The sequence below is a fragment of the Strigops habroptila genome, chromosome 8, assembly GCF_004027225.2.
Source record: "Strigops habroptila isolate Jane chromosome 8, bStrHab1.2.pri, whole genome shotgun sequence".
Lineage (NCBI taxonomy): Eukaryota > Metazoa > Chordata > Aves > Psittaciformes > Psittacidae > Strigops > Strigops habroptila.
The window spans coordinates 2,531,558-2,545,574 of NC_044284.2; the positions used below are offsets into that span (position 1 = coordinate 2,531,558).

Consider the following 14,017-nt stretch of genomic DNA (forward strand, 5'->3'; position numbering starts at 1 on the left):
TAAATGAGCATGAGGTTTTGGGGGAAGGAGGGGCTTTTCACCCAGGTATCTTCAAAGAGACTGGCAAAAGACAGCATTGTTTATTCCACTGCTGACTCCTGGTCTGAAGGAAGCCCTCTCATACAGAATTAGCCCTGGTCCATATGGAAGCTGGGTCTAGTTTACAAAGTGTGGCTGAGGTGAAGGAGCCAGGACCTCCGTGTGCAGTCAGAGGCAGGTTGCAAATGCTCAGCACTGCCCATGAGCTCTCGGTGCCAGCTATCCCACACAAATACCAAAAGTTTAAACAAGGGTTTTTACTACTTGCAGAAGCTTCATAAACCTTTGCTCGGATCTGTTTGAGACTTAAGATTTCTGCATTCCCTATCGGGATGTAGCTGAGCCAAAGAGATGAGATTCACCAGGATCAGCTCCTCGCTCTGCCAAACAAAGCACATCCTGTATCAGCGCGTTCAGTCTCCCACAGCCCAGAGCAGAAGTCTTTTTCTTCCACAGAAAGAAACATTTACAGAGAGCGAGATAATATGGATTTGGAAAAGTGTTAATTGCAGCTAAACACATAAAACATATGTCTGTTACTAATGTATATTAAAAATACAGTTAAATATAGCAGTTTGTTTTCCTTCACTAGAGCTATGTAATAGCTCCTGCAAAATGAGATGCAAGAGGGCAACATCTTGAGACAACACATTAGTATTGTCTCTGGTCACTTTATAGGTGTCTTATGGATGTCATATGTACTGAAGACAAAAGATCACTGCTTTTCATGGACCTTTGCCATGTAAAATACAAGTATCAACTCCACCTCCCACACGAAGGGCAGCAAATCCTCTTACAGTTTCTATGGCTCAACAGTAAGCAAGCTGAAAAGTCTTTGGTAGCAACTTATGGCAGAATTTGATTATACATCATCATATACACAGCATCTATCATCTTCGAAGAGTTGCTTAGTTTCTACAGGGTCTACTGCTGGTAGTGCAACAGAAGTTACAGAAACAGTCCTCCAGAGTTTAGAGAGGAAAATAAGTATATAATACAAATAGAGTAGATAGCATCAGCTTTAAATTGAAGGATGTGACATGTCATTCACAGAAATGGGCCAAAAAACCTTTTTCCTGTATCATTCATTGCTGGGCAGTACCCAAACTCCTCATGCAGATGGGGAAAAGATGATGAATTGTCTACGCTCTAATCTGGAGTCTGGACTGCCCTGTAGCATCATTAGCTTTGCCATGCTAGTGACCAAATGTATTGGATCAACTCACAGCAGCGTGGCTGCCAGCAGGAACCAAGCCCAGGACTTTCAGTTACAGCAGCACGAGTTACTACCACCAAAACCAAAACAAATCCCCACAAACCACCATGACAAAACCCACCAAAAAACCACACACCCACAAAAAAAACCCAACACTGATGCCTGCTCTGGTTTCCAGAAAAACAGAAATGACTACACAGAAAACCTTGGGTGGATAACAGTAGAATAAAGACTCCAAAGCCACAGACATTCTGGTCACACTTGCACCAACCTGAGCATCTCATTGGTACCCTCCAAGGTCTGGTTTTCCTTTCCTCCAAAGGCTTAGTTAAACTTTAGAAGCAATCAATAAGGCTTCCAGAGCAGATGCCATTTTCTGCATGTGTCAAGAGTTTCCGAAATCATTTGTATACCACACTAGGGTTTTTTACCTCCTGCTGCCCAGAGGTTAAGCCCTCATTACACTAAAAGGAATTAAGAAAAGCTGAAAGTGTTCAGAGCATGGGGTAGGCTGTTTCTATCATCATAATGACTTTCATGCATTTAGGTTTTACAAAGCTGGTTATATATCTAGAACAGCTACACATATGAGAAAGTCAAATGCAAGGAAGTGAATCTGACATTCCTAACTAGTGGATACTGAATTTCTTTGATAATATGATAGACAAAAGTTGAAAATAGCCGTAGAAAACTATTTCTTCCTGTACAAAAAATTACAACTTAATATTGCAGAAGAAAACTTCATTGAAGTTTTATCACATTTTGTCCTTGCTGAATAGTCTTGGCTTCAGCAGCTGCTACATGAAACGTAACTGTCACTACAGTGAATAAATAAGTAAGCGGTGCTATAATGCAGCTGCCCCCAATAACAGCATTAGTATAAAGCCTTTAGTGGAAACCACAGAGCAAAACAGATATGCATTCTGACTTTATAAAGACGTGCTTTCACGTCACTGAGCATCTCAGTCCATAGGCTACAAAGCGTATGTACCAGAGCTTATGTTTCCTCCTCCTTCAGAGAGGATGGAAAAGAGCAGGTACCTTGCTTGCCCACTGCTGATTTTCCTTCCTATAAGACACTTCTAATGAAAAACAAAGTGTTCAGGTCCTCTCCACCTGTAGCACACTTCCCCAGAGCTACAGACCCTCTTTCCCCTTTCACATGTTAGTGACATGGTTTAGTGGTGGACTTGGCAGTCCTGGGTTAAAGGCTGGACTTGATGATCTTAAAGGTCTTTTCCAACCTAGCGGATTCTGGGATTCTGTGTTGTAACACAATCTCCACCCATGCACTCCAAGCAAAACATGGGTGCTGGAACAATGCCTGTGGGAAAAGGGACAAGGTAAGATCAACTCCCTCATCTGTGCCAGCCTGCAGATTTCATCACAGCACTGATTTCAAGGGGGAAAAAACATCCTGTTCATTTTGCTGGAAAAATTCAAGAGCAACAGACCTACACAGACGGACAACAGGGTAACAAACAGATATTTGGCAGTGTAAAAAAACAGTTCATGACAAACCACTTTTATTAGTTTTGAGTAGCTTGTTTAATTCTCCTGTAGAGTTTCAGTTAAATATAATCTTACTTAAATTTAACTCTTCAAGCCAAACCATCTCCTTAGTAGACAAGCTCTGTTCATAGCAATGAAAGACTATTCTTTTCTAAGGTCACCCTTAGAGAGCTTGCCCAGATAAAGATGAAAACATTAACAAGGATCTGCTCAGCATTCCAGAGAAAAATCATATTTAAAAGAAAAAGAGGAAAAAATCAGACAAGTAAGAGTCAGGTGGGAAGTTTTGCTATCTACCCATTCAGCACTTCTGAAAACAAATCAATTTGCAAGTCATCAATTTGCTTGCAGTCATCTGCAAGCTTGGCCATAAGCTCCCTGGAAGAATTATAGCTCATGCATATGCAAGCCCCAAAGAGTTTTGTTCAAAGTCTAATCATATGGCAGAAAAATGGCACCAGTTTTATTGTATATGCTAGCTCAAGTTGCAAGACACCATCAGTTTTTGAAGAGGTGAAAGAACCGGGTAGCCCTGGCGAGGTCACAGGAATCATTTAAAATGTTCAATTCAGCAGTTATTCAAGATATTCACACAAAGAGGAAAAAAAACCTAAGGCAGTTATGAAGGAAAGTGAGTGAGTGTGCAGAAGTTCAAGCATTAAAGATAGAAGTAGGACTAATGTCTCATATATTAAATTCGAACTAACCCATTAGGATTTCCTTCTTTTCCCATTGACAAAAAAATTCTAGAATAAAGACATGCCTGAAAGGAATAGTTTTGTTTTATTGGGTTTTTTTTGTTTCAGGGGCTGGGGTTTCACATTTCTGGTTTCTGTTCCTCCCTCCCAGCTTATAATTCCAGTTTTATGCTGAAATGTGGCAAGCATATCTAGTGCATCTTTGAAAACACTTTATTTGCTTACAACCTCATACTACTTCTGTTTCAGTGTTTCCTCTTTTGCCTTTCCTCAGTTTGTCTTACTTTGTACTCTGAAAGATGATGAGAAACCTTAAGAAAAAAGTCAGCTACCTCAAAAGCTTCGGAATGAAAAACAATTAATTTGTCTCAAAAAGCACCTTTTCCTCTGCAATTGTATTTCAATTTCACCTATCCCTGGTGAGTCTTATTCTTCTTTTAAAGACAAAATGTTCATTATTAAGCGTAGAATAAGCTGCTGAGCATGTCTGTATGTGATAATTTGATCTGGGCTCAAGCTAGTTAAGTCACTAAGTTGTCTATACACCACAACTATTAACTAACAAGTTGGTCAAAACTACCTGAGACTTCAGGAGCAAGCTCTCTCAGACCATGGTCCATCATCATGCAGTGGTGCTCAGGTAGCTCTTGGAAAGGATAAACAGAAAACAAGCATGTTTCCCAAAAAGCCTGCCCATGGCAAGGTCAAGAAACAGTATGCAAGGAAATAAAGGCAAGGTATCACTGCTGGATGGCATTTTCCTCCTCAGCTGACATAATCATAGGATGGGAAGGGACCTTAAAGCTCATCCAGTTCCAACCCCTGCCACGGGCAGGGACACCTTCCACTAGAGCAGGTTGCTCCAAGCCCCTGTGTCCAACCTGGCCTTGAACACTGCCAGGGATGGGGCAGCCACAGCTTCTCTGGGCACCCTGTGCCAGCGCCTCAGCACCCTCACAGGGAAGAGCTTCTGCCTTATCTCCAACCTGAACTTCCCCTGTTTCAGTTTGAACCCATCACCCCTTGTCCTATCACTACATGCCCTTGTGAAAGGTCCTTCTCCATATTTCCTGTATAATCAAGAGGGGAAACTTTTTGCTGCATGTCACAACAGGAGTTTGCAGTGCTACAGGAGGCATTCACACTAGCAGGTCTTTTCCATCACATACACTTATTCCCCACCAATGAGTAATTATGTAGCGGGGGCTTATGATTATTATGGGGGCTGTATGATTACACATGATTACAGGGGCTGGGTGATTACATCCAAATAATACTGAATTCTTGATGTCTTATTTAGAGTTTTAAGGAGAAAAATCAGTCTTAAACAGCCATTGTCATTCAGAAAACCCACAGATAAGATGCTGAATTGCTATGGGGCCATGGTTTATCTCCGAGATGTCTTGTTAAGAGAGACCAGCATGCACCACAAGAGCAGACCTAAACACTGCCAATGAATACAGTAATGAACCAGGGACAGATCTGCATCCCTGGTAGCACATGGGGTTGAGTGGTAACCAGTCTCTTGCTAGAAGTTGCAAGACAGAAAGCAATAGCTTTTCCTGCCGTATCTTTGTTTTGCTATGCAAGTTAGAATAATTTCCTCCTCCACTTTTAATGTGCATTTTACAGTCAATTTAACACATCCACTAGTCACCAAAATCTGGGCAAATTAGTGCATTTACATCAACTTCTGACCAATTCGTGACATGACAGAATTAAAATAATTCCAAAATCCTGTGCTACAAGTACATAATTTACACCCTATAGGTAAACTACAACTATAAAGAAATGCCACCTTGCTTTAATCTCTTGCATGTATGACACAGCTGCAAATTGCAGTCACCTTTTTACACACATCTGTGAAGTGGAGACACACTGTGGCAATGACCACTGAGGAAGACCCACCAGGAAAACAAACTCACTGGGATGACTGGGAGGCAACAAAGCACAAACCCATGTACGGTGCATGCTTAAAGCAGTAATATATAATTAATTCTTTTAATTCAGCAGCTATCACCTACCCAGAGCACTGAACACGGCCAGAGGAAGAAACATCTCAGTGGGTGCTTGTCCCAGCTGAACCCTGGCACAGCTCTTGTTTTAGAGGTACAGCCTCCAACTCTGAAGTTGTCTGCTGGATTTTAGGTGTCCTTTATAAGGGATGAAGATGCTGGGGGTATCCCCTCAATGTAATGATTCTTCAACCCGCTGTCTGGCTTGAGCAAACTTCAAACTCAACAGTGAACAAAATCAGCCAATGGCATAAGAAATAAAAGTCATTATGTAAGTTATAAGTTTGCCCTTCACACCTATATAATACAATTTGCACGTTTTATATCATTGTACAATACACTTGCGATAGCATGCAAGTAGCACTATCCAGGAAAGCCTGACCTAGATGAGGAATGCTGCATTTCTACCACATTTCCCTTCCCTCTCAGCCTTTTTTTCCCCCTCTTGTCTCTGCTCCATTGGTTGAAAAGCAACAATACCTCTATTAGCATTTAATTTGAATTTATGTTTTCAATTTGCCTCTCCAAAACAGGTCTTATATCAGAAAGAGGAAAATAAAATCACTACCACACTACCCTGCATGGTAAAAAACCAAGCAGTACATAGCAGGTACTTAGCCAACTCCACTGTTAGGGTAAAAGAGGAAGATTAAAAGCTCTAAATATCAGGGGAAAGCCAATCTCTTGTATCCATTTTTAAGCGGGCAGCCTGATTTTCCACAACAGCTGAGCTTGCAGCTCATATGATTGTGAAGAGGCAGCATTATACACTCAGGCCACATGCCTGGGTGCCCAGTTTCGTGCTACTATTTCTGAAAGTTGTACTATAGATCTGCTTATTGTGCCTCTTTATTTGGCTTTTACCACAGTTCCTGTTACCAGGTTTCAAGAACTTCCAGATGTACATATTAACAGCACTGGCAGCTTTCCTAGAGGAAAACAAATCTCATCTTTGATTTGCGCTTGGCAGCATCAAACTTTTACAAGCGTACATCTACGCTGCCTGTCACAAAGATAGAAAAGCCACCTTGGGCCCAAAGTCTCCATTACCCCGGAGAGAGTTACAGATATGAAAAAAGAAAAATCAAAAGGCTTTGTGATTCCTCTGTGGCACACTGAGCCTGTAAAACTAAACCCATTTTATTTCATCATATTCAAATCCCCACAGTTCAAGTGAAATTTAATTATACCTTCACTTTGCATAATTAAACAGTCATTGCATGGCTTTCTAAAGCATATAAAACGACTAATGAGTGTAGCAGTAAAACTTCCAGCAGTACTAAGTGGTTTAGGAGGCTACAGGTATGTCTAGACAGCAGCTAACTTGCATAGAAGCAGCACTATTTTGTTCGCCCAGTGGGATTAAGTAGCTCTCCACATATGCCATGTTTTTGCAGCTCACCTATTTCTAGCATTTTATCTACCCAATTTACAGCTAGCTCAAGTAAGTGCATCATGTGGAACAGATATATCCAAAATCCTGATTATCAGATAGAACTCAGTATCTTAGCCATGAAGGAGCTTTTGAAAAGTTGGTAGTTTGCTGGAACAGTAGCTACAGTACCAGCAACTGAACCCTTAGCACTGGTTCATTCCAGTACATTAATTGACTGAGAAACATCATTTTCTGCCTCCTTCTGCACTAAAAATACTCATATTACGTAATATTCCTGTCTTGTGTTTGCCCTGGAGGACTTCTTAGATCAAATTCACCATGTTTTGGTAGGTTTCCTCTTCCCAGGCTCTCTATGGCACGTTCATGCTTGTGGTATCAGAGTCAGCTGTCCTTAATTCATTCCTCTTTGAGAAGAGGTGCTAATGAGCTGTGGTCTGGCAGCAGAGCATGAAAGCTTTTTCTAACTCTTTTCCTTTGGAAAACTGGTATTTTGTAAGCAGCTAGAATAGGATTCAAACATATCATTTGAAGTAGTATCTCTCATTTTGTTTTCTCTCTAATTTCCTTGTCTTTTCAGAGAGATTGCCTTTGCTGATAGAACGGTTGCTGAAGATAAAGGATGCGTCTTACAAAATCCTTTCTTCATACAGCAGCACAGGTGATAGGGGCTTTTCAGTCAACACGTTGAGCACAGAACATAATTAACAATAGCCTGCTCTGAGAACATACTTTATGCTTCACATGCTAGGTGAAGTGTAATGGTTTTTATCATTCTCCTTGGAAATTGTACAGAAACTCTTCACTCTGCTCAGAGTGCTGCCTTTTTTATATCAAATTACTCAGATAAACTGACCAAGGATAACACAAATTGATTTGATTGTAGCAAACATTTTGCTTTTCTTTTTAATTCAGCCTTAACAAGTCAGTAGGTCACAGCTTAAAACAGTATTTCTAAGCACAATGCATAAATTATGAATGTACCCTGTAAGTAACCTGAAAAAAACATTACCTAGAACTCCTTTCTAGAAAAATACATTGTGCCATACTTCAAGCAGTGAAAAAAGTGTTTTAACTTCTTTCACAAGTTTATCTTCACGTACAATCCTAATGCAGAATGGTAAAGACTAAAAGGGAAAAAAAACACAGATGGAGTAATATATACATACCAAAATATGAAAGTATAAATAATGTAAGCGTATGGCATATATGTGAAACTGCTTACATGATCAGGCAGAAGTCAAATAAGAGCAGCATTCCCCATTTTAGTTTCCAGTCATAAGATGAACGGTCTTCTCATACTTTTAGAAATGCTGGAATAGTCCTTTTTCTTGACAGACTATTACCACGCTCCCCAGATGAAACATTTTTTACTTGACTTCTATTAGTTTCTGAAAGCACACCTTAGCCTGGTTCAATTCCTGGCAACTTTGCAGAGCAGACAGAGCTCCTTACAGCAACTCTGTGATTTAGCATTTCCAGAGATCCACATGTAGCTGATAGATGTGTGTAGGGAAAGGCTACCTAAAGATTACAGCCTACATATGGATGGAATAACAATACAGGAGAGATCTTGATTGAGGAAAAGCAACCTTGAAAGTCCACCAGATTGCATGAACTAAAAATGAAAGCAGTAAGGCTAATGAGGGACTCATGAAGAAGCAGGGAAAGAAAGAGCTTTGGTCAGGGAGGGATGGAAAGCAGAAGCAGCACATAATGGAAAACTGGAAGTCAGACTATCAGGTTTGGACTACAGCACAGTAACAGAGATTGATTCTGTCATGACCCTGGGCTTGGCCGTGTTCTGGTAAGGGGATGCTAGAAGCCAACACAGACAAAAGTGGAAATTACTAAAAAACAGTTGCCCAACAGACAGCTGAATTACACAACTATAAAACTGAATCAAGATAAATAAGCAACTTACTTTTTCTTAGAAAACTGGCATCCTCAGCAGCCTGCAGTGCTGTAGCATCAGGAACACCTTACAATCTTTACAGGTGCACTTGGCTGAGGGATCCTTAAATCTGCTCTTCTAACATCACCTGGAGCCAACAGGACCTTCAGCTGGGTCTGGTGTTCCCCAAGCACACAGCTGCAGTGGTTTAACAGGATTGCCACCTTCACCCCTCTGCAGGAAGCTGCCGGCTCTGTAAAGGAGTCAGGAAAGTTGATACTCCACCTCAGACTCAGTGTTTTAATACAAATCTGCCTTTGGCATCAATTTAAGCTACACTGACCGAAGCACACGTGCATTTTCCTTCTGTGCAGAGAGCAAACCACCAGAGACACTCATGTCTTCAACTGCTGCTGGAAAACCTGCCACCACCATGGTGTTAGAAGTGTCACACAGCGAGTGTCCTGAGCAGGACAGCCAAGCACCAGGCTTCTTCTCACCCTCCTGCTTTACATTCTGTCCTCCTCAAGGGCAATACCCCACCAGGCATGGGAAGGTGATTGCCAGTCATGCTCAGTGAATGATGCCCTACCTGGATTTGGGAACTTGTGTGTACCTTAGGCAATATTGCAAACTACAAAAGCATTTGCCACACAGCTTCCTTTTACTAGAGCCGGATGCCAGTTTGGGCAGGTGGAAAAATCAAATGGGGAGGAAATGCAGTTACCTGCTCCAGCACTTTAACTCTCAGAAACAAAGCTTGCAGCATTCCCTGCAAGTGTCATTACCATAAAACCAACAACGAACACCAAGGATTTAAGAAACAATCCTCACTTACAAATGCACATTGATTTTCAATAAAGCCATTTTCACTTTTTTTTTGCTTGGACTTCAGGTTGACTGTCGCCGCTGGTTTACAGACAAGGTATCTCTATATAACATTATTCCTGCTATTATTTTGCTTCCAACAATGAGGAAAATAATATGAAAGCGAAAAAAAAAGGAGAGAAGAATGCCATTTGACTTTCTTTGCTTTCTGGGTACAATTGCCTGGAAAGCTGAAAGAACACATAACCTTAGCGGATAAAAACCCATTTGTTTTGAAACAGCAACACTAATCATATTGGCTTTTCACCAGCAATGCTCCTAACAGGCCGACCACAGGAAATTAAGAATGGACAGCTCTGGGAAAGCTTTTCATGATTCACATTCCAGATGAGTGGCAATTTTTTCCTTCCTCTCTCAGCACCTTTCCACTACAAAACATTCCCATATGAGAGAGCTGTCAGGCAAGAGGAAGAGGTCATGTGAAGAAATTAAAAGTAATACAACCAGCTGATACAGGTCAACCAGGTGATAGACCTTCCAATTCAGGACTGCCTTAATTTGGCTAACAAGTAGGATAGCCCTTGAAAGAGCAATCACAGTAAAAATGTATGAATAGAAACAGGGCAAGGAAGTAAAGAGCGCCTGTTTGATGATGCTGGACACTTCACACACTCACCTTTGGAAATACAAAAGGAGGAAACCTTAGAACAACCCCCTTGTCTATTTTTCATCTACATACAGTACCTATGGGATCTGATTTCACTTTCCAAACAGATGTAACTACAGCTGCTTCACTTGCAAGATGTCTCCTAACACTGTTGATGAATAGCCCTCCATTTATCACCCAGGGATGCTGATCAGAAGGGAGACAGCCTCGCGCTCCAGATTTCAGTAAAGTGCCTGAAACCATGAAACACCACAGACAACCACAGACTCACCTGGGACTAATGATGCTGCTGTTATGACTCCCAAATAGTTTTCAGGCCCTGTCAAAACAAAAAGCAAGCATGTGACTGGAATGGCAAACAACAGAAGGGGTTTAGACACTGAAGGCAGGTCCTGTTCCAAGACTGTGCCTTCTTCAGGTCCCCAGCTCTTTGCCAGGAGCACCCCAGTGAGGGCTGTGAGCCTGCCTAGCCTGCTTTAGGGCCAGGAGTCATCAATTCTACATGTCACTCATTAGTATCAATATTTAATATTTAATATTAAATATTTAGCATCACTATTTAACAGGGATAAATGAGATGACTCAGACTTCTCATCCTAACGTGAAACCAGGGGGAAATAATGAAGCAGCTGATTTAGGATGCAGCTAAAAAAGTGATGAAACAACATGGGTTTATGGAAAGAAAAAAAATAAGATCTTTTCAAACAGTTGTTCCCTTTTGTAATTAAAATGAAAGTTTCAGTGAAAAGGGTATTCTTCTTAGCCTTCCATAGGGTATTTGGCTTGGTAGTTCTGATAAAGGAGATCAAATTATACAAGATCAACACAGTAAACAATGTATTAAAAACAAGCAGTCAGGTTTAAGCTTAGTAATTTGAACTAATCGTAGTTGAAAAATCATCCCAAAGCAGGAGCACATGTAGGGAGGACCCTAAGGATTTACCTCTCTGGGAGGTGGTCAGCAACAGCAATACATCTCTCATACAGAGCACTCAAGAAGTCATGTGCATTTCAGGACAGCCCAATGGACGTGTCAAAACCCACCGGTGGTCTGAAAACAAAGAATGAAAGCCAAACTTCAAAAATTAATTAAAAAAAAAGTAAATTTTGGAAGCTTTAAATAAAACCACAGAAAAAAACAGTTTCCAGACATTCAGTGGAGGTTCCAAGGCTCCAGCTATCAAAAGGGGAGAGGAAGCAAAAAAAATCCCCCAGGACATGCAGAGAGGATAAAAGGGAATGGTACTTGTTCCAGAAAGTGCCTACTGATTACCCTGGGTTTCTCATTGTTCCCGATGCCTGGAAAAGTCATGGATGTTGTGGAAGTTCCCACATGTTGTCTCACCATTTTCAACAAGTGAGCTCGAAGTAAGAAGTGACAGATCGCAGCCTGGACCCAGAACGTACCCTTTCTCAGCACATGTTTAGAGTATACACCTGCACTTAAAGTGTAGCTAACTATGTGTTACCTGCCTCTGATTTTTGTGCTTAAGAATGAGGGCTTCAAGTATGTGCTTAAACCAGAGTCAGAATCCTTCACTAATTGTTGAGCAATTAGCGTCAACTCAGAGAAGGGGAGCATATTTTTGTTGTGTGAACACAAAAAGACCCAAAAAACACCCAGAGAGAGCAAGACTGGGCCCAAAAATAATCAATCAGACACTGTCCTGATTGTTGCCTGAGAGTAACTTTCAAGTTGTGTCAGCTTGGCCCAGATTCAAAGCAGTAACTTTGGGCAGATAGGCAAGAGTAGTAACCTGCCAGCCCCGAGAGCCATCCATTATGCCCACCCCGGCACAGAAGGAGGCAGGTTAATTTTGGTTCAGACAGCCCAGCAAAATCCTATCCCTCTTCATACAGAGTGAGCCATTCTGCAAGGCTTGGTTGAAAAGGGTTTATTTCAAGTGGTTAAAGAACTATTTGGTTTTGTGTCGTTATCAATCATCGTGGCAACAGCCAGTGATAACTGGAAACACTGGATGTGTTCCGAAAGGAAGCATACCTGGGGAGCTGGCTATAACCATCCTTCAAGACAAGCATCCTCTATGGAAAGCTCTTTTTTATTCTTTCCAAACACATATCCCAGGAACATTGGCACTTTGTGAATTAACATTTTAACTGCTTTAATTAAGGCAATAGAGCTAAGCCATCACATCCAGCTAAGCTAATGCGGCTTCTGCTGAACAATAATGGTGAAAGTATTATTCCCCAAGACTTGGAGGAGGGTGAGTTTTACAAAGTATTTATTTTCTAGTCTGTCCATAATGACTCTTCTGCAAGACCAAGTTTGTGGTCTCTTCCATCCTGAAATTCACTGTGCTAGAAAATGTAGGACTAGAAATATCCAAATATCCAGTCATTGACCCATGCTAAACACCGCTTTAGAAGATGCTTGATAAAAACGTTATTGGTTTTAAAAGCTGAAGTCTGATATCACCATTCTCCTCTCTCCCTCCTCTCCTTTTCAAGTCATACAGTAAGTGCCAATGGTTTCAGAAGGAACTGCTTCTATCACAAGAGCTGAAACTCTGGCCACAATACCTTATTATGGAGAAGGAAACAACAGTGCTGGCAGAGAGCAATGCCTTGTGATTGAAGAAAAACAACAGTGGAAGAGTATACTCTGCATCTTGTATACAGCAATTTTAATCAAAGGATCTGACAATATTTATGAACATAAAGGACAAAATCTAGACTAAATCAAATCCTGTAGAGGAGGTATGACATTACAGGCACACAAGGGTCTTGACCAGAGGTTAATTCTGAATTCAAGCAGCCTGCAAACAGGGACAAGGAGGAAAGAAGACATATGCCTTCTTTCATTTCTTTCAGAGATGTATTCAACAGAGCCCTGGGTTTCACAACTGACTTTTGATTACGCACTTGAACCTTCTTAATTCTATTTTTTTATGCTTAAATTAATTATACTACAATTAACTATATTTCCTTAGCAGCTGATACTGTCACGGAGACATACAAACTGCCTTCTCCATTCGATACTGGGAGATTTTTGTAGGCAATTCCCATTAAAGCTGTTTTGTACCCTTAGAAGTACCAAAAACTTTGAAAGAATAAATTCCCCAGATATGATCTGGAGGTAATCCCTCCGTCCTCAAAGCAGCAAGAACCAGAAAAATTGTCTCTCTTTTAAGCTGATCTTTAGATGGAGTAAATATGAAACATGGAAAAAATGGAATTATACATCTGAGCTGCTTCTAAGGGACATACAGTTGAAGGAGGATTCTCCTGACCCCAGCCACCATGACAGGCAAGACTGGAGTCCCCTTGGACAGGTCTCTGCTGGCTCAAGAGACCTGTCCAAGGAGATTTTTGGCACACAAAATGCTATTTCATGCCCTGTGGCCGCAGAGCTGAGGCCTGGCTGTGCCTGCCATGGGAAGAGAGAAGGAGAGGACCGGAGATGGAGAGAGATGGTACAGACTTGGAGACTGGTCTCACTGCTTTCCCAGCACAGAGTGATGACGAAAGGGCTTGGGGACAGGCACCAGGACATCCCTGCCCACCGCTGCCACCCTCAGCCACCCCTTGGCACAGGCAAAGGAGCCACAGAGCTAAAACAGCTGCCCAAGGCAATGTCTTCTTTCCTTTACACTGAAGATGGATGCCCCTACACTAAGCTGCAAGAGGAGCTGGGTTCTGCAGCATCTCTGGCTGCACAGAATCCGGACGATTGCGATCCTGCCCACATCCCCAGCAAATGCAGTAGGCACAGAGCGAGCCTCTCACCTTGGGTC

The 14,017-nt window shown here is 41.6% G+C and overlaps 1 long non-coding RNA gene across 5 annotated transcripts in view; it reads right to left on the reverse strand.

Annotated features, from left to right (window-relative positions):
• The window catches only part of LOC115612052, a 108,065-nt gene that overhangs the window by 73,826 nt on the left and 20,222 nt on the right, over positions 1-14,017 (reverse strand). For 4 of the 5 annotated variants that reach the window (XR_003992863.1, XR_003992862.1, XR_003992861.1 and 1 more), the window contains exons 2-4: positions 11,206-11,313; positions 10,534-10,581; positions 8,798-9,020 (exon numbers count right to left, since the gene is read on the reverse strand). This is a non-coding gene — a long non-coding RNA (uncharacterized LOC115612052). The remainder of the gene's footprint in view (positions 1-8,797; positions 9,021-10,533; positions 10,582-11,205; positions 11,314-14,017) is intronic. The other variant, XR_003992865.1, reaches the window with a different exon arrangement.